Here is a 7,331-nt window from a genome sequence, read left to right as displayed (position 1 = left end):
AGGTTTAGGGCTTAGTGTTTAGAGTTTGGGTTTAGGTAGCGGGTTTAGGGTTTATTTGGTTGTGTTTCATTATGTTGGTAACCAACATCAATTGTCATACTATTCTAAATGAAATATAGTATAGTTAGAGTGAAATTATTCGTGTGACTATACTAAATAGTGTGTAGTATAGTATGATAATTTTATTTTCTGCATTTCAACATCAAGCGCACGCGCCTGGAGAGAGATTTTGGTCAATTTTTGGTCAATTTTTGCTCAAATTGTCTCATCCATCTTGAATTACTGTATAATGACTATATTTTTCATTCTTTTGCCTCTTATAAATATTCAGCAAATTCACCTTTTTATATACGTTAATTTTTTTTTTTTTGCTCACATATAACTAATCTGCAATTTGGTCTACAGCGAGCTCCATAATATTTTGATGAAAATAACACAATTAAATGGGTTGGTAGGCCTATTGTTTATCACAGAATACATGTAAAAGAGTCATGCATTCTGATGGCTGGTAAACATATTGATAGTTCTGATAAATATTCGGTATTAAAATTCATTCATTTGTTCGAGCAGCCATTTAAAACCCGTTTTTCATGCTGAATGATGAATGATTAAGCTTTGTATAGTTCTGGATAATTATAATTATAATTATAATCCCTGTGCCAGCTTATTAGGGGGACAAGCGGTGCGATTGTTCCAGGCCCAAGCTCGTGTCCCCCCACTAATTAAGGGGTCCAATTTTTTAAAAAAATCTATATTTTTATATATAAAAAATTATAAATATAATAAATAAAATTGAAAAGGGTCCAAATTATTTGATATGTATATAGTTTTATTTTCATTACAAAATATTACTGATTAAATTTTAAAAACATTTTAAACATTATCTACATATAATTGTAGAGGATAAAAAATAATATTTTTTGCCCTAGGACCCTTAACAGTGTTGAGCCGGCCTCCTATATAGATCGAAATAACATAATATATTTCACAAACTTAAAGGTGATCAAATCGTGAAAGTGGTCCACCCTACTGTCTTTCTCGTATCATACACTTTTCACTTTTAGGAATGTTAGTAATAATATTAAAACTAGATTTTCACTTAATAATTTTTTATTTTTTTTTAATATAATAACATTTTCTCTTTATTTAAAATAGGTTTGGACATAAAATCTATAACTCAAAGTTCGTACCGAACTCAAAAAAAAAAACATGATCCGTACCCAGTCCGAAATATAAGAAATTCTAAAATAATAAAATAGATCTTTTAGTGTGGTACCACATATCCAAACCCGAACGGACAACCCGAAAAATCAAGAACCCAAAAAATAAAAAAAAAAATCGATCTGAAGGTCCAAATAATTGCAAATACATGTATTTGAAACATAAATATGTACTTCAAATATTCAATTCTACATTTATTTTGAAGTTATATCTAAAAATAAATATTTAAATCTTCAATAAGTATCTTAAATATCAATCCTATATAAATAAGTTTATTTCTTATATTTGCTTTTCAATTTTGGATTTAACTTCGAATATATCCAAAACGAACTCATATAACCTGAATCGGAACAATATATGGTTACTTATGTATTTTAGATGTGCTACAATTTAGAATAAAAAATCGAAGTGTTATATTATTTTAGATGTGCTACAATTTAGAAGAAAAAATCGAAGTGTTATATCTGAACCGGATCTGTACTTACAAATTTACCATAATGAGACCTATGATGTGATATAAATTAGAACCAAATTTTCAAATACCCAACCCGTATCGCAACGGGTACCTGAACGCTCAAGCCTAACTTAAAGTATGTTTTATGTTTTATTCAATTAGTTTTATATTTGATAAATATTTTATATGTGTTGGAATAATCCGTGAAACTATACTAAAAAAATATCAATAATAACATGTTCCAGTATATGATTAAATATTAATGACTATTACTATTTATTTTATCATATATATCTAGTTTAATACTTTATCTATAAGAATTATATTATTATGTATTTGGTGAGGGTTTTAAAGAATTTGTTTCTTGCATTTGAAGTAAAATACATTTGTATATATGAATTAGTAGGCATATATAATTCTTTTTATATTAATAAATAAATTATAATTGATGATTTGATTAAAAGCAGTGTTAAGCTAAAATGAATTCATTATTTTAAAAAATTAATAAAAAATTAATAGATTAGTTATTTAGTTCCTTAATTTTAGGTTAATGTATATATTTAATAATAATTAAGTTATGTATAAGTAGAAATAAGAGGAAACCTAATTAAATATAACTAGACCATGACCCGCGCGCCAGCGCGGATATGAATTTTCAATTTTTAATTATTTATTTTATTAAATGATGTATTTGTAATATTCGTTCATATTATATTCATTAAGTAATTTTTTTTTTGCATCTTAAACTATCTATTTTTTACGAATGTGTGATATCATATAAAAAAAAAGAGTATAGAGTTAATTAGATAATTTTAAAAATAAAAATTTTTCTTTCGTGTGCGATATCATATAAATAATGATCCGCCCAGTTAACAAAAATCATAATTATTTTATGTGTAATTTTTTTTATTTTGACAATTTCCTTAAAACTATATTAAATTTTACATTAATTAGAATATTTTTAATATCTTTACCTTTTTATTTGAAATGCAACTCAATATTTTTTTAACAATTATAACAAAATATTTAAAAAATATTTTTCGAATTTGTTTGAAAAATATGAAAATTATATTTTAAATTAAAATTATCCTAAAATATGATAAGTTTTGATGTAAACGAAAACTCAAATTATGTCAAAAATAATGATATTCAATGATAATAACAATTTTAATTGATTATTTTTCAAAAAACACATTTACAAAAATATTGTTTGAAAGAAAATTCATTTATCTTTCAAATATAAAATGAAAATATTATAATTAAATAATAAAAAATATAAATAAAAACCATAAATTTAGCAAATGACATATGAGTTATATTATGCTAAAATTTTATTTCTAACAATTTATCAAATGACAAATGAGTTATGAGCAAATAATACCATATAATTTTTAAAAACATAGCCATTCTTAAATATTTTTTGAATAAATAATTATTTTTAAATTTAATCAACTGAAAATAATATCCGTACAATTGTGTGAGTCAAATTCTAGTTTTATTGATGCATGTTATATATTAGTGCTGCATGTTTTAGGTAACATTATAATGATGCACGTTTTTAAAAATCTCTGTTATTAAAATTATGCACGTAAGGATAACTCATGAGTTTTTTTGGTTGATTAAATGACATTATGTCCAAATTTATTTAAGGATATTTCATTAAGGTAACTGAAAAAGACAAACAATAAAATAGGAAGTTTAAATTCATTTAAGCATATTTTATTAATGTAACTGAAAAGACAAGTAATCAATTAGGCAGTTTTATTCGTTTTAGGATATTTCATAAATGCAACTGAAAAAGACAAGCAAAAAAAAAAGGAAGTTTAATTAATGAAGTAAAAACATTTTCAAATGGGTACTTCTCTTTTAATAATATAGATAGTCCAACCTAAACTATTCGTAAGTAGATAAAAAATAGGATTTTAAATTAATAGTTTAGATTTGGTGTGCAAGCTTTTTATTTTTGATCGAAGGGCAAGTGTCAAACTTACAATAAGGAGAACTGTATATGTATGTTGGATTTATATTCGTTTTCTATTGCAAAATTTCTTTGTATGTTATGTATAGTTAGCAAATTATCCCCAAAGATTGCTCTGCATTAAAGTTGTGTATATTAGTTAATTTATATTGCATCGGTTCTAGCCCATCAATGCGTCATTGCTAAACTTACACATACCTCACAGCTATATACAATCTAGATATTGATTTCTATAGTCACACAACTGTACCTCGAACAAACATATAATCCATTAAATAAAAATCAAGTTCAGACATAGTTCTTCCAATACTAAACATATAATTATTGCATGTTTTGCATACAAAATATTCAGAATATATAAAGAATTATGAAACTCTATAAATTCATAATATTTGGCAGGGTTCTAAAAATCGGTCTAGGCGGCGCCTAGACCCCCGCTTAGGCAGCAACTCGGTCATATCCGAAACGATTTTCTTAAAATCCGATTTATACCGATTTATATGATTCGAATTGGTTTAAACTGTTCTAAATCGGTTAAAATCGATCTAAAATTGTCTATATATGTTAAATAAAGCAATAATATTATTACAAATCTACAAATTTGTCTACTTTCTTCTGTTTTGTATATCTAATTTTGATAATTCATCACAATAATTTTATAATTAAACTTAAAAACTAAAATATGTTATACAAATGTATAAAATATATAAAATAAATCAACAATTTGCTAACGCCTAGGCCTCGCCTAGGCCCCGAATAATCCGCCTAGTCGCTAGTCCTCTATAAAGCGCCTAGTTACCGCCTAGCGATTTTTAGAACATTGAATTATTTGGTATGAAATCAAGTAATAGTCTCAAAATATATAGTGTAAAACTTACTCACCCCACGCTTTTGCGCGGATCTTAACCTAGTGTATATTAAATTAAATGTGATTCCAAACTAAATACAATTGATAGTAATAAATTGACTCATTTTTTATATACTAGTTGATATATTTTCCAACTTATGATGTGAGATAGTTTTCTCTAATATGCTTTTTTAGATGATAGACTTTGACAATTAATTTTGAAATATTTGGGTAAAGATCAGTTGAGCCAACTTTGGGTTAATTTTATAGAGTGGATTACAAACATCGATCTTTGATACCATATTAGATGTACTTACAACTTAAAATCAATCAGTGAAAAGTATATTGATTCATCTATTTTATATATATTAATAAAGATCTCTTCCAACTTCTGATGTGAGACGATGTTTCTTATACGCTCTCTCGAGATGATAGTTTTTTAATTATTAATCTCGGAATGTTTGGGTAAAATTAATGAACCAATTTTGGTTCGTATCGATAATGGATCAGATTGGATAGCATAGATCAAGCTTTGATACCATATTAATAAGTGGATTCGCACATATCTTTTATATAGTTAACTAGGCGTAGGCGGGCGAGTTTACATTAAAAGTATTTTATATTAAAATAGCTAATTATATAAAATATTTAAAATTTTAATTTATACTGAAAATAATAAATGTAATCTATTTTTATTCTAAAACTTTATTGTAAATTTAACTAAGTTTTGTTGGTTTGAGTTGAAAAGACCACTAACAATTTTTTTTTCTAGAGAACACAAAATTATTAAATTTAAAATTAGGGAAAATGTAATGCTTCATATTTTTCTATTTTATTTCCATTTTTAATTTGATATAGTTGAATAAAACCAAAAGTAATAAAACTAATATTTTTTTATTTCTAAGAGTATCAGATTTTAATATTATTACAATAACTAATTTTTCACAATAATAAAATAATACATCCATCTACAATAACTAATTTTGGCATGATGACTTAAACAGTTTCGAGTTGGAACTTTACTTTAGTGGGTTGATCTCAGTTTTGGTTATGACCTACGGATAATACGATGAGGAGACGGAATATTAATGTATGTGTGAGAGGATCAGGGTTGAATAATCTTTTTTTTGTCAGCTGTTTTGAATATTCTTGACCTCTGTAACCAGCCAGTAGTTCGATGACCACAATTTAAAAACATAAGCAAAAATAGAATTCTTGGAGTAGACATAATTTTTTGAAGTTAATAAAATGCACTTACGGCGGGGCATAATAGCTGAGGACACACACATTTGATTCTTGGAATTGAAAATAACATGATAAAGATAACGATATGCTTTGAAAACACAGAGCAAAGTATCTCACAACTCACTTTTCTCAGTTCCGGAGTATATTTTTTCAGAAAATGAAAATGAAACAGCTTGTAGGAGTAACAATATATTGGTCTATGTAACCAGTTCTACGGTTCAAAATTGTTTAAAAAGAAAGATGCAGAATTCATAGAGAAGAGGAAATACATGTATAAGTTAAAACACTGAGGAAAATAGCTCAAAGTGATACTTATTCGGTTTATGAAAGAATTTAAAAACTGGTTAAGAAAGCAGTTGTGAGATTGAGCGACCTTGTATCTACTCCAATAATCTGAAGCTTAACCATGGTGTGGCTTCTTCGCAGAGTGCGCACACTCGAATATTTTAGTGTGGCTTCAATAGTTTACTTCGGAAAAAGATGAAGCCAATTTAATGCGAGAAAGTGGAAGGTGTGGTGAAAACGACGTAAATGCTTTGTTTAATGTAGCAGATGATTGATTACTACAGACGTTATACGAAGGTGGTCTGGAGGCAGTGAAGTCTGAAGAGACGGTGGTTCTCCTCTGCAAGTCAAGGATCGTTAGGGAATAACCCTTGGGCTAGAATGATAAAAGTTTAAGAACCCACTTAGTTTTTCAGTTAACAACAGAGGCCCATTCAGAGAGAGAGCAACGTTTCACTATGTGTGAAGAAATGATTGCCACGTGTCAAAAAAAGCTCCACTCTCCTTGAGGACGTGGAGGAAGGAGGAGAGAGCAAAGCCTCTTTTATAATAAGATAAAAGATAAGATATCCATTCCAATTTCTGATGTTCATAATAAAACACACACACGAGACGCGCACAATCGCCAATGGCTACATTTGCATTCAGACAGGTGCGTGACAGCAACACATAACTAATATAAAACAGAGACTTACGGGCTCTGTCTCTCCACCCTTTCTGCAGAATACAGCCAAAGAAGATGCTTTTCAGGACCAATCAATCAATCAGGACCAATCACCCTTAGTTATAGACGGTGGTAAAAGCATGAGATTGTTGGAGGAAATCTTAGACAATTAGCTCAGAACAACGGTTGTGCGGGATCATGGTGAATGGATGCGTCCGTGATGAGGATGAGATCAATGAATGTGATGTTGGGGTTAGGGCATTGGGTTCTGATCCATTGCAGTTTAGTAAGAAAAGTCATTGTGAGAAGTATGTGGCGGTGTATATTGGAGGAACTTTGATTAGAGATGGAGAATGGCTTTATGTGGATAGTGATGGTATCTTGATCTCCAAGACCGAACTCTCAGTCTGATTCACAATGTTATAATGATTGTGCTAACTGCTAAGAGACTTCTCTGCTGTTTCTTGGAACAAAACTGATTTATTTCTAATTCTTAATAATCGATTTACTATTCTAAATAAAAATTACTTTGTGATTTGTGAATAAACAATAATATTAATTATTTCGTTTATTCAAATGAAGGAAAAACTTTGTTTATTTGCTACATCTATGTTTCTGATTTAAGTGATCAATGTAT

The sequence above is a fragment of the Brassica oleracea genome, chromosome C9, assembly GCF_000695525.1.
Source record: "Brassica oleracea var. oleracea cultivar TO1000 chromosome C9, BOL, whole genome shotgun sequence".
NCBI lineage: Eukaryota > Viridiplantae > Streptophyta > Magnoliopsida > Brassicales > Brassicaceae > Brassica > Brassica oleracea.
Note: the sequence above shows the minus strand (reverse complement) of the source record.